Source organism: Pogona vitticeps, chromosome 1, assembly GCF_051106095.1.
Source record: "Pogona vitticeps strain Pit_001003342236 chromosome 1, PviZW2.1, whole genome shotgun sequence".
NCBI classification, from domain to species: Eukaryota; Metazoa; Chordata; class Lepidosauria; order Squamata; family Agamidae; genus Pogona; species Pogona vitticeps.
In genome coordinates this window covers 152706183-152720054 of record NC_135783.1, presented here as the reverse complement: position 1 = coordinate 152720054, position 13872 = coordinate 152706183, and positions in this window count along the sequence as shown.

The following is a 13872-nucleotide window of genomic DNA, read 5'->3' as shown; positions in this document are numbered from 1 at the left end:
ACCAGGGAGCTGGACAGGGGACAGATTGGATTTGTCTTCAGTGTGGAAGAGATTGTCACTCTCGAATTGGCCTCCTCAGCCACACTAGACACTGTTCCAAGTCCTCCATACAGAGCAAGTTACCATAGTCTTTCGAGACTGAAGGATGCCTAACAAGCCCAGCTTCATGGAAGGTTTTGGGATAGGAATGTAAATAAATGAATATACAAATACTTGTGATTTTTTTAAAAATTTCTACATTTAGTTCAGTTTTTGAAATGCAAGAGTATATATATATAGGCCAGAATCCTTTTTTGTTACTTATTCTGTACCAGCTTATGTTCAGTAGAGTGAATTGCAGCAGTGACTTCCCACAAGTTAATGTCACTACTTGTATCCATTATCATAGTCCAACCCATGTGACTAGTGCACAGTCAAGGGTTCAAGCTGTAACTTATTGAATCGTAGCAATTTGCCACTGCAGTTTATGCCACTGCATTCTGCTAGTATAACTAACAAATAGGATCCTGACCAAATTTGAATAAATCCACATAATCTCCACAAGGCTGTGTCCTTAGTCCACTACTGTTCTCCATTTATTCATCGGATTGCACCAATAACCATCCCAGTAATAGGATTATCAAATTTGCAGACGATACTACACTAGTAGGACTTATCTCTGGGGATGATGAGTCTGCGTATCGGGACGAGGTATTACAGCTATCCCGCTGGTGCAAAAAAAACAATCTTTTATTTAACATCCAAAAAACCAAGGAATTCATAGTGGACTATAGGAAAAAAAGAGCAGACATTCAGCCACTGTATATAGATGGAGTTTGTGTGGAACAGGTGGTTGAATGTAAGTTTCTTGGGACTATCATAACAAATGACCTGACTTGGAGTGCAAACACCGCTGCGTTAATCAGGAAGGCACAACAACGGTTGTATTTTCTAAGGATTCTTAGAAAGCAACAATTGACTGAGAGTTTGTTAATCACCTTCTATCGGAGTTCGATTGAGAGCATATTATCCTACTGTCTCTGTGTATGGTTCACGAGCTGCACAGTGGCAGAGAAAAAGGCAATTCAAAGGGTGATTAAGACGGCCCAAAACATCATTGGCTGTTCACTCCTCTCTTTGGAAGAATTGTATAAGAACAGATGTAAGAGGAAGATATCTAACATACTGAAAGACTCCTCTCATCCGGGATATCAGCTCTTTAAACTATTACCATCAGGAAGGAGATTCAGGGTATTGAAAGCAAGGACAAGCAGATTCAAGAACAGTTTTTACCCAAGTGCAGTATTGAGTTTAAATGCGGGGCCATAGGTTTTTGGTGGAATTTTAATTGCTGAGAGAAAACGGGGTATCTTTATTTGGATGGTGAAAGTTGTGTATATTTTAACTTTTTTTTGTAGTGTTGTCCAGTTTTACCTTGGGGAAGAGCACGTCATTTCGTTGCACCCACTTGTGAGCGCAATGACAAATAAATTTCTTATGTCTTATGTCTTATGTCTTACAATCTCAAATATTAAAATCTAGTTATACAAGCATCAAAATAATAGAAAAAAGTATATGACACAACTCATTTCACACTATAAATACACATCATCATATCCATGAGGCCTTATCCTGCATAGTTTAACTAGCAGTAACAAAGCTGGAGATTGGAGACGCTGTTATCTCCTGTATGGAAGGTCAACTGTAGATGTGATATTGAAGGATTTCGCATTAGTTCTGGAGCATTTATGTTATGATGTCCCTTGAGATCTATTTTATTTGATATTTACAGAAACCCTCTGAATTAGAGCATCATAAAGTGTTGATGACTTTGGGTGCTGATGACACCTGCTGTTTTTTCTAATTAAGTCAGAAAAAGTGTTGGAATAGATGAGGGTCAAGAAATTAAAACTCAGTCCTAAGAAGATGGAATTGTTCCCAAGTAGTTTGTCATCCCAACTCTGGAAGGGAGCATACTCTTATTGCTAGATTCATCTTTATCTCATTGAGGCCAAAGTAAGATAAGTAGTAAATTCTTATCTCTTGGGTAACATGAAGGATCCTCTCAATTTTCTGATAGATCTGCTGACTGCATAGCAACTCCTGATCTGGATAGTGATTGTCGAGTTGCAGTTTATGCCCTGTAAATTCTAGGCTGGATTATTACCATTTATTTTATATGGGGCTGCCTTTAGAGATAGTTCAGAAACTGTAGCTAATTCAGAATGGTGTGCCTAAATTGCTGGTGAGGATTGAAGGGCGAGATCATATCTTCCCTGTACTTAGTAAACAACTACTCTGGCTCTTGTTAAATTTCCAAACTTGGTTCAAAGGGTTTCCCTTAAACGTTAAGTTCTTACATAGTGCATTATTAGCAGCTGAATCATTAGAAGCTAATAGCATATTAGTGTGATGCAGTTCCCTTCAAGTTCTGTGCCTGAGCAATCAGATTTGCAAATGAAGCCCATGTTTATCTTCCAGTGATCAGTGGCAAAACAAAGCAAGCAGACTTGCAAGCCCTAGGACTATGAAAAAATGTGCTATGACAATCAGACCTTTGCTACCACTTGAGGCGTTCCTGCTTCTTATGATGTGCTATTTTTATTATTTTGATGATGGTGGTGTTGATGATTAGAAGCCTCCAGAAAGCACTTCAGACCACTGCAGTTTCTTCCCCTTTCAATTATTGATGCCCTCAGTCCCTGCTTTTTGTCATCATTGTCATTCCACGGACTGCAGCAACTTCCTTTTTTGTTGTTGTTTAATTTGGTAAGTGGCACAACACTACAGCAATATATCAAATTTGCATGGATACTCCTTTATATCTGAAAGAGTGCTGCATAACTTAAGAAAATATTTTTAAAACATGTTAGAAGAAAATAAGGGAGAGGGCTTATCTGCTGTCCTTTCTACTGTCACAACCCACTTCATCCATCATCGGGTTGTCACCAAGAGAATACCAGCCACAATTTTGCTTGGGAGCAAATTAAGCAACCACACAGACAGCAGAACTGGATAATCAGGAGCAGATCAAATAAAATTGCACCGAATAAACTGCCAACCTTAGAACTGTGCCAGAAAAGAGCAGAACAGCTTGCAAAAAAGGGTGGGATCAGTTGCTCTTTCTTAAAACATGTGGCTGATAGAAAATAGGGTGAAACAAAACACATCAGAAGTGAACTATATGCTCGTCTGATTGCCCCCTCAGATTATCAGTTAAGATCTTTCAGTAAACCTCATCTTTCAGTAAACCTTCACTTTTGTTGCCAGCAGTTTAGGCATTAATGGCTGTGTGTTGTGTTATTTTGAGGGGACAGCACATTTACTCGGTTATACAAACTGCATACTCGCTGCTTTACATTGTAGCCAAGTGTCATTTTTTTCACTGTTGTGACATGAAAAGATATATTGAAATATTTATGAAATGTGAGGGGGGTGTACTCACTTCTGTGATATACTGTACATGTACAGTGGTGCCCCGCTAGACGATGACCTCACAAAACGATGAATCCGCATGACGATGAGTTTTTGCAATTGTTATAGTGCTTCGCAAAATAGTATTTCCTATGGGCAATTTTCGCTGGACAATGTTTCGGTCCGTGCTTTGCAAGATGTTTTTTTTTCGGGACTGATGCTTTGTAAGACGACAATTTTCACAGCTAGGTCCGCGACTCGCAAAACGGATGTTTTCGAGACGGATGCTTCGCAAGGCACCGATTTTAACAGCTGATCGGCTTCTCTGGGTGATTTTCGCAAAACGCCAATGATTTTTCCCCATTGGAATGAAATGGATTTCAATGCATTCCAATGGGGAAACACTTTTTGCAAGATGATGTTTTCACAAGACAGCAATTTCAATGGAACGGATTAACATCGTCTTGCGGGGCACCACTGTATGTTGAAGATACATATGACATTATTTCATTATACTCAGTATCAAAAACGTAAATAAATGGGGTTCCATACAGTCACCCCAAATATTAAAGGTTTTCCAATGCATAGTGAATGAGAAAATTGCCCTTCAAATAAAATGTATTTGTAGCTATTTGCAGCTGCAGCCTTAGTAAGAGCTTATTACGTTGGATGATGTTTCTTTTCAGCCTTACCCATTCTCTTGGTTTTTATACACTGTGCTCTTCATAGTGCGCCTTTCTCTGGTCTGTGTTTCAAACTATAGCTTATGTTTCTCAAAAAGAGCTTTGAGAATCTGCAATATGAATCATCACCACTGTATGAAATCTCAAGGTAAAAGGCCACCAAAGAATATCTGACATCTACGTGAACAGTGGTGGCCCACATGTTAACTACTCTAACATTACAGTGATAGATTGGAGTAATGTCTCTGGAGCGTTCATTCAGTGGCCTCTCTGTAGCTAATATAATGCACAGATTAGCCCTATGTAAGTCTAATGTATATTTTCTGTCAAGTGTAAACAGAAAGTATTCCAAGTGTCTCCACATCTGAGCTGTAGCGGAGTTAATGTGTGGATTTAGACCAGTGGTTCTTAACGTGGGCGATAATGCCCCCCAGGGGGCGATTTCATTTTTCAGGGAGGCAGTAGAACGAAAAGGGGCGGTGCGGGGGCGCTGGAGCAAGCCAAACCTGTGAAGATGGCTGCAGCCTTTTTACAGTGTGCATGAATATATATTTTCCTCCAATCTTAATTTAGTTTCAGAGTTTTTGTCTTGAAATTTTTAGTTCCTGCATTGCGGTTTGTTTTTATGCCCTTTTTATACTGTATTTCTTTTTGCGTCTTAAAATTCGCTTGCAACTAAATTATTAAATGTTACTTTTTGGGGTCATTTCATTTTCTTGGAATTGAATTTTGTTTTCAGGGGTCATTGGATTTAAGTGTCTTAAATAAATAAATAAATAAATAAATAAATAAATAAATAAATAAATAAATAAATAAATAAATATCATCACCATGGGCAGAGGGGCGATGATAACTTCCTCAATGGCTCAAGGGGGCGTTTCTTTCAAAAAGTTTAAGAACCACTGATTTAGACCTTTCATATCAGAATTGTTAGTGGTGGTGGTTATGTTCATACAAAGCATGCACTTATTCAAAACCTGTTTTCATACTTCTGCATGTTTCAGATCTTACACTTCTATTCCAGGTGTGCTAGCATTGCACAAGGCATTGTGAATTAACTAGCTTTGTATTGCTTGCACTATCCATGCCAATTGTTGCACAAACAGCTGAGCAGCCAGAAACTGAATCTTGCTACCTCTTGCAGTTTTCCTGCTAAACTAATGTTGGAGCAACATTAAGAATACAAGGAAGTGCAACCTTACAAGATCTTTTAAAAAATCATGGGGGAAAGGGATCCTGCTAATCTCCTGTAATAGACAACTTTTAATATCATTACTGAGACCAATAGAGTCGCCCACTACTTTGTATGGAAATAACAGCACACCAAATTTTAAGAAAAAATAATGCAGGTTTAAAATGCTACCTTTTGCTCGTAGAACTGGCAGATTTTAGTTTTAAATTACTGATTAATTCAGACATCTGTGGAATTTTTTTCCCTAAACTTGTGTTGGCCTGAATTTCAACATACGTACTATCGCCCAATGAAACAAATATCTAAAAATAATATGAGTAACAGCTGGTGCTTTCTTTTTATCCTAAGGTTCTGGGTACATGTAGAGAACACTAATCAGACTTGTTCATAAACCTAATTAAAGCAGCAGGCCTATGCACACTTAAAGTCAGATCCACTGAATACAGAAGCACTTACTTCTTAGTAATCATGCATAAGATTCCATTGCAAGTAAATTATCAAAAATATTAAGTGGCAAATGGGAACTAGAGACATAAGAATATCCATCTATGTAAGATCCATTTACAGCCAGGATTGGGTTTTTTGTTTATTCACAGACTGTTTACAGATGCTTAAGACTGCTGATGCTGTCTAAACACAAGGGAAATTAAAACATGCTGCTGGCCATGTATGTTGAAACACATGACAAAATGATTTGTGCATGGGTTCATTTGAGAAACATTTGTTTCTAGAATGAATGGCTCTCTTAATTTAGATTACAGTTGGCAAGTCACTTACCCGTACTACGTATGGTATATCAGTGGGTAGATTTAGCAATATGGAGTCATGCGACACTGAGGCTAATCAGTACCTTTCTCTGTTTTATCTTGTCTGCTTTGTTTAGAATCAAGTCACATTAAGCAAAAACCCTCCGAAGTATACACACACTCACTCGCAATTTATAGCTATTAAGGATCGTTTCCAGAGCAGTACATGTTTTGAATTAGAGTGTGAACATGATGGTTTAATTGAGGCTTGGGGAGCTAACAAAATATTCATTGTTTGAAATGAATTTAAACTGCTTGCTTAACTTGAAATCACCACTGTAATTTTGCCTTATTTTCTGATTGAAGGTTAAAACATCATTTTAAATGCGGAAATCATAGTAGGAGTCCTCCTTGTTAATAGAAGATGATGATTTTGTCAGATGAGTTTCTAATTATGTGGTAGGATACATGTTCAGCTAAAGATTTAAATTCACATATACAGCTGTTGCATTACGCCATGTTCTAGGATATATTTTGCAAGTGAAAGATGAATAGAAATTTTGTGTGTGGAAAAGGGCATTCTTAAGGGGAAAATATGTCTTTAAATAACATAAGGAATGCCGTGCTGTTTTCCATGCACTCAATATTACGTGGCCCAAGGGACTTTTGCTTGTGTGACAGACTTTCCACAATTTCTTTTCTCCCCCTACGCTCCCCCAATCTTCTTCAAATGGGTCTCCAATCCTACAAAGTAGGTGGAGGGGTATGGGGTGGGAGGAAGGACCCATTCTGCTGGTGGATGCTATTCGAAGCAGACACAATAACATTCCACCCCTATTACCCCAAGGTTCTACATGTACAAAAATGCAAGACACATCTTTATTGAAATAACTGCAGAAATTAATACTGTAACTATGTTTTAAATCTGACTCTGTACTACATTGTTCTTTCAAAAAAGTTATTACAAATATACAAAAGCCAGAATCCTGTTGGTGTTCACCTAACATTTGTGTAACCTATCATGGCTAATGGCAGTTAACTGAGGAGGCTTTAGGGTCTGCCTTGGTTGTATGCCTGCCCTAGCAAGTTAGGCAGACCATACACACACAATAACAGAAATCCAGCCATATACATATAACTTTAAAATTCAGAGACATTAAGAAATGAAAGGCAGCTTTATAAATCAGGCGAGCAAATTCCTGGAGCATTTATTCTCTGGTTACTTGCGTTTTAGTGAATCTTCTCTTACCATGCATGGCTAAGCTGGTACATATGTGTTGGAGGGGTAGAGGACAGTGAATAGTTTTATAGTCCCTCTACCACTTTCAGCTTAAATGCAGTACGATTTAAGGCCCTTTTACACATTGCAAATCTGCTGTACTGCATCTGTGTTGAGTCTCATGCATATTTATTTTGGTGTAGCTATTTCCAGTAGCCATGTTAGTTGCAGCAAAAGCAAATCTGAGAATAGATATACAGTAATGACATTCCAAAACTTGTGGGAGAACTCTGCAGTCTCCCAGGACACTTAGTCTCTTACCTCAGAGTGCACATCTTTAAACTTGAAATACTTCGTTCCACATAGAGACAGGTGAACAAGAATACATCAAAAGGTTCAGTTATATTTCCCTTGGCTTGAACAGAAAGTCTTATTATCCCACTCATTACATAGGATAAACTGTTAATTTATACAGGGTTGCCTGTTTTATCACCCAAATTTTGTATGATTTATGACAACCATTCATGAAATGTTCTCTGCTTGTAATTTCTGGATTCCTATTCTCTCTGGCTCTTCTGATTTCAATGCCAGTATTAAGATAATTACCATGCTGGAACCTTTTGCGTTTCTGTTACATCTCATAACCCTCTCCTCTATAGCCTGTGTATAAATGTCTGTCTGCTGAGGCTGCACTCCGTAATTAGATGAAGTGGGCTACATTCTAATTAGCTTTGGACGGAAATGCCCTCATTTTGCTGGAAGCATTTCGTTCTATTGCTGTTTGCCACCTAGTTCCAAGGAAGTTGGCAAGTGCTAGCTACCATTTCACTTGGTAAGGGCTACTGGTACAGTCATTGCTTCCTTCCAGATGATGGTCTTTGTAACTGGAGAGTCCCAGTCTATATACACTCTGCAAGGTTTTCTCAGTCCTGGGGATGAGGTGCAGAATCTGGTGTTGGTACATCTATCTGGGCTGGGAAATGGACTGTCTCCTCTACAAGGGTAATGTTACTCAAGGGCTCCTGTCTTCTGTCTGGGAATATGACATTACTGTACTAGGCTACAGTTCACAGAAGATTTCAGGTGTTTCTGTAATATTTCATTTATTTACAAATATAATCAGGTGTCGGCAAAGAAATGCTTCCCTGGGTATCCTGGACTTTTTGGCAAGTCTTCTTTTAGGTTAGAGGATATTGGGAGGGAGGGAAAGCCATATGATGAAATGCACACATGATCAGAGGAAGAGATCTACGGAATGCTCCATGTCTATAAAGAATGCTTTAGTACATCATGTCTGGAATTTGTTAGTGCTGGTAGAGTAACAGACTCATTCTGATATCCGACTTTATTTTAGGGACAGCCTTTTTGTTACATGCAGGCTGGGAAGTTCAGCTCTTCCCAATCCTTAGTTCCAATCAGAGATACACACACCACTGACTACACATTATCTGCAGTCAAATCATCAGATGCACAGATTGAGGCACTACAGTGCTTGGTCACTTGATCCTTTTCTTCTCCTTCAGCCTAGCTAGCTGCTGGCATTACTTTGGTGCCTTGGTGCCCGCTCAGAATCCCATGTGACCAGTGTATGCATTCCTCTAGTTCATTACTGAATATGCAAGAAGAAGATCTGGCAGGACTCACCAGGGCCAGTTCTACCCACATCCCAACTATCAGCCTATTCTGATTCCTCTGAGCCAATGAGGACCCAACTGCTTAAGTTCTGAGTACAAGGAACGCTTGACAGCATTCTTCTGTGCAGTGAAAATATGTAATTTGACAGCAAATGGTTGACTGCAAAAGAGAACATTGTGGTTTCAAGGAAATGCTTTTGTTTTGTTGTGTGTTTCTTCCCCAATCGGCTTCTCATACATGAATTCGAAATGGTTTAATATAGTTCTTCTGTTGTTTTTTTGGACTTATATACCGCCCCATAGCGCTACAAGCACTCTCTGGGCGGTTTACAATTTAATTATACAGGCTACACATTGCCCCCCAGCAAGCTGGGTACTCATTTTACCAACCTCGGAAGGATAGAAGGCTGAGTCAACCTTGAGCCGGCTACCTGGGATTTGAACCCCAGGTCGTGAGCACAGTTTTGGCTGCAGTACACTGCTTTAGCTGCTGCTGTTTGGTCCAACCCCTGCTCCATCTATCTTTTATTTCACTCCAAATAGCAGCTGGTCAAATACCTTTTTCAGAGTTGGGTTCCTCAGGCAAGCTTTGTTTCATAGGTCGCAAATTGTTACTTGAGTATTAAAACTGTATTGCAGCAAAGTAGAATAGGAAGAAAACTCTTCTTAGCTGATTCCACCTAAAAGGACTCCATAGCTGTGTTGACTATGACTCCTTCAATCATTAAACTTTTAGAACTGGTATGTTTCAATATTGGGCTTATATTATCATTATTGTAATTTAAAAAAAATGGGAATGATGAATCTGGTGCCTCATTTTTTGAAAAAGATCAGGACTGATGCAACATTACTCACTTGCTCACTCCCTGTGGAGGTGGGCAGGCAACACCTGAGAGAAAGAAAGCTGTTTTGCCAGCACCTTCTCCTTCTTCTTTCTGCCCCGTGAGTTATGCAACATGCTGGGGAAGCAGTGGGCTGATACTTCTTTTTCTTCCTTAGATGGTTGGAAGGTTTGTGTTAACCCAGAAACAAGTGCTTGAAAGACACATTACCATTCCAATGTTAATCCTCACCTGATCTTTTGAAAGATAGTTCCTGTTACACTAATTCAGTACACATGAAAATACTAGGGGCAAGTCTGCTAAAATAAAGGAGGTCTGTGTGATCATCATCATCACAGTTGCAACACATAGATTTTTTTTAAAGCCTTGCAGGGGTAATAAACCAGAAATAAAAGATGTGCACTTCTATGTGTCAATTCTGAGCCAGCAAATAGAAGAGCAAGCATCTCCTTTGTGTTTTCTTCTTCTTCTTTTAAAGATCTTTTTATTTCTAGAGCAAGTATACATGCTCAGCAGCTTTTCCTGAAGTGCTCTAGGGTGTTATAATTACATATTTTCATTAAGCGCCTCATGGAACTGACCAAATTTGCTCTTTCCCCATTTGCCCTGCCTCCTTCTTTTCTTTCTTAAAGATTCAGTAAAGATCCATGCTGGCATCTTGAGAAGCTCATAATCCATGTTTTAATGTGGGTGGGGAGAGACAGAATGAGAGATTACTGACACTGAATGCCATTACTGGAACAATTATCAAATAAAAAGAGCAATGTAATAACGTCAAACTCTAAAGAATACAAGACATTGCCTGCCTGAGATAAACACCTGACTTGTAAATCTGTTCTATGCTGCTATTGTTCTCTTTTTCGTGCTGGCAGGCATTACAAATGCAACTTACTAGCATGTCGGAAGGAGGGGGGAGCGTATCAACCCGCACTGGGTATGGATACTTTTCTATAGCCCAAAGTTATTTGTAATTTGCAGAGAACTGAACAGATTGTCATGAGGAAAAGGTGGAAGTTAAGAAAATAGTGTAAGAATATACATCAGCAGGCATGCTGCAATATGCGGCAATTGATAGTGGACACCTTTCAGACACCCCTGTCAGGTTTGTTTGCACCACTGAATCAGGAAATGCCAGTGGTCTGCTATGTAGATGTGAAAGCGGTGTTTCAAGTTTGGCATGCAGCTAATGGGGTAAGGCTGATCAACATGTGGCATGATACAGACCGTATGTTTTATGAAGTACTGTAGCTGAAAGGCAAGCAAAAGACTAGTGCTTGGAAAATCATATCTGAACTGCAAGTCCCAGAATGCCCTAGTAGGCATGAGCAACTTGTTCAAGCTCTAGGAAAGATTCTTTTCTGAGACCCTGGAGAGTGTAATGAAAAGGATATTCCAAATGGAATAAAACATTATGATTATTATGAAATGGTTTAACGGGAATACTTAACAGGAGTGTTTAAATACCACAGGAAGAGAGAGAGGGTGAGGGTATACTTTCTTCTGGCCTTGTTTACAGGATCATACCTGTAACATCCCAAGGTCTCAGAAAAGAATCTTTCCTAGAGCTTGAACAAGTTGCTCATGGAAAAAACCCATCTAGTAGGACTGGTAATTAAAAAGAATATACATGTCCTTGTAGGTGGTCTTATTCACACAAAGTCACTGCTTCTTAGCTTTTTAAAAAATAGAATGATTAAAAGTACACATTAATTCCATGGTTTTAGATGTGTTTCTTGGTTGCCAGTATACTTGTGGTCATGAATTATGATAGCCTCAATCCAAAGGGGAAGATGTAATCTGAAAGACAGAGAGCCATTTCTCATTAACATCCGCATCTGAGATTTTTTGTGCACTCTACTGTCTGTTTTATAGCTCACACAATTGCATATTTATCAACACCCCTCACCTACAAAAGCACTCTTAGGGGCTGTGATAATTCCAGCATGGTGAGATCCCATCTGAACTCTTTAGTGACATTGCCAAGACACAAGTTTACCAACTAAAGGAGAACTAGGCCAGAGCCTTGAACTTTAGAGGCAAAATAGCTTGGTATTTTAAATAGAACATTAGAAAGGAAAATGATTATTCCATTATGCTTCAAACCCCCAAGGCACAATTGAAGAACAGAGCATTAAACTTTGAATGAAATTAAACTGGCAATAAGAAAGGGCAGAGTGTTAATAATAGCAGATTTATCATAACTTATAATACAATAACAGCATGTTAATTTTCAAAAGTCATTTTACAGATCACAATGTGTTATTGAGGACTATCTGTCCAAGCTGGATTTTTACCCCTGTTTCAAGAAACACGTTGCTATCCGATTCTAGGAATAAGAAGAGTTTAAAATGGAAGGGTTGCCTTCCTGAATCAAACAAATGGGTCCATTAAGTCTGGATTACTTTCCCCTCTCACTGCAGTCAGCCACATATCTCTTGGAAGCTGAAAGAAAAGGACACAGCCCTCTATTTCTGTATGTCCTCACGGCTATTACGCTGAGGCATGCATGGGTAAATGGAATGTGCTGCATCACTCATGGCTGGTAGTTGCCAGTAAGCCTACAATCTATTAAATTATATGTTACCGTGTTGTGATGTTACAGAGGTAAAAGAAACAAAAATAGACAATAATAATCATGGAATGGAGATCGAGAGTTGTTTGAAGCAATTAATATCCCAGATTCCTGGCACAGAAAATATATTCCGTTCTGATCTTCCTTTAGTTACTGAGATTTATTCAGGCACTGTGTCCACCCTGTTGTACTTTCTCTTCAACCAAGAGAGCCTTTTTGGAAGTGAAAACCTAAAAAAGGCCAGATGGATATTTATTCAAGACAGGGCCTTTTCAATAGCAGCATGTTGATTGTGGAGAAGACAATGGTTGTTTTGTTATTTTCTCTTAGATTAAGCGTGGGCCCTCTCCAGAGATCCAGGGGCAGCACATGCTCATCTCTTGAACCTTGGACGGTGTTTCCTCCTTCCTTGGCTCTCAACAAACCTCTCCCCTGAAAAAAAATCTTGCAAAATTTGTTTTGCTTTTTACTGAAAAAGTTCCTTTGGACCCTCTTGTGGCCAACTTTTCTTTTAAAAAATAATTTTTAAGAGTCTATGTGGGTCCCAGGCCTCCTCAAAACATGGATAAATTGCTCCCCATGACTCCTGAAGGACAGGAGAGGACATCCTGAGCCATTCCCCCCCCCAAAAAAAATGCTTTAAAAACATTTTGGGGGATCATAAGGATGCTGAGGACAAGAAAGACTTTTCAGTTCCATTTAGCTTTTAATGTTACTGTTGCATTGCATTTTAATTTAAATGCCACAGTTAAATCATTCTGAATGGGGATGGGTGGGAGTAAGGACTGCTCAGCGGTTCTCTGGCTGTTTGTTTGTTTTGTTTCACAAAATTGTATTATTTTATTTTATGTTTCTCCAGTTGCTTGGTAGACAGAGAGTACAAATGGATAAATGTGATAAAAACCAAAATAAATACATATATGCCTACAAGGCCAGAATCTTTTTCATTTACACAATTATGTAAGAGCCATTGCGTAGGCGCACCCACCACACACACACACCCAGAAAATTCCTCTTTGTGCGTCTGGCATTGCACTGACTGCAAAATCAGTTGCGTGACCAGTTACATGCCAGGAGCCTGCCAAAAAGGGGGGAAACTGCTGAACACTTAACATATATGGGCAAGGAAGACATTAACAAGAATTTGGCTGGAGTCTCAGCAAGCAAATTTCTATGCCAAATTTCAGTTATATACGCATGTGGTGAACATGCTCATGAATCAATATGGCCTAGCAATACTAGAAATACTGTCAAATATCAGTTTGACTCAGTTCTGACAGCCAATGGGACTGCTACATAGGCAGGCCAAATGGTTGCTCATGATGTTTTATGTTGGATTTTCAAGTGGATTTTTTAATATATCCTGTGTATAGTAAGATGAGCCTACCACCTTTCCTGTAAGAGCTTACTATTGTCTCCTGGCACAAGTCACATTGTGTTTTGTTGTTTTGTTTTTACAGGCAGATATCTTTTACTACAAACAAGCCTCAAAATCCTAAATATGGGTACCCAGTGGGTGAAAGGTTTTTTTTACTGAGGACCAACCTAGACATAAAATCATCATTGTTCATTTATGTGTCTGTCTTTTTAC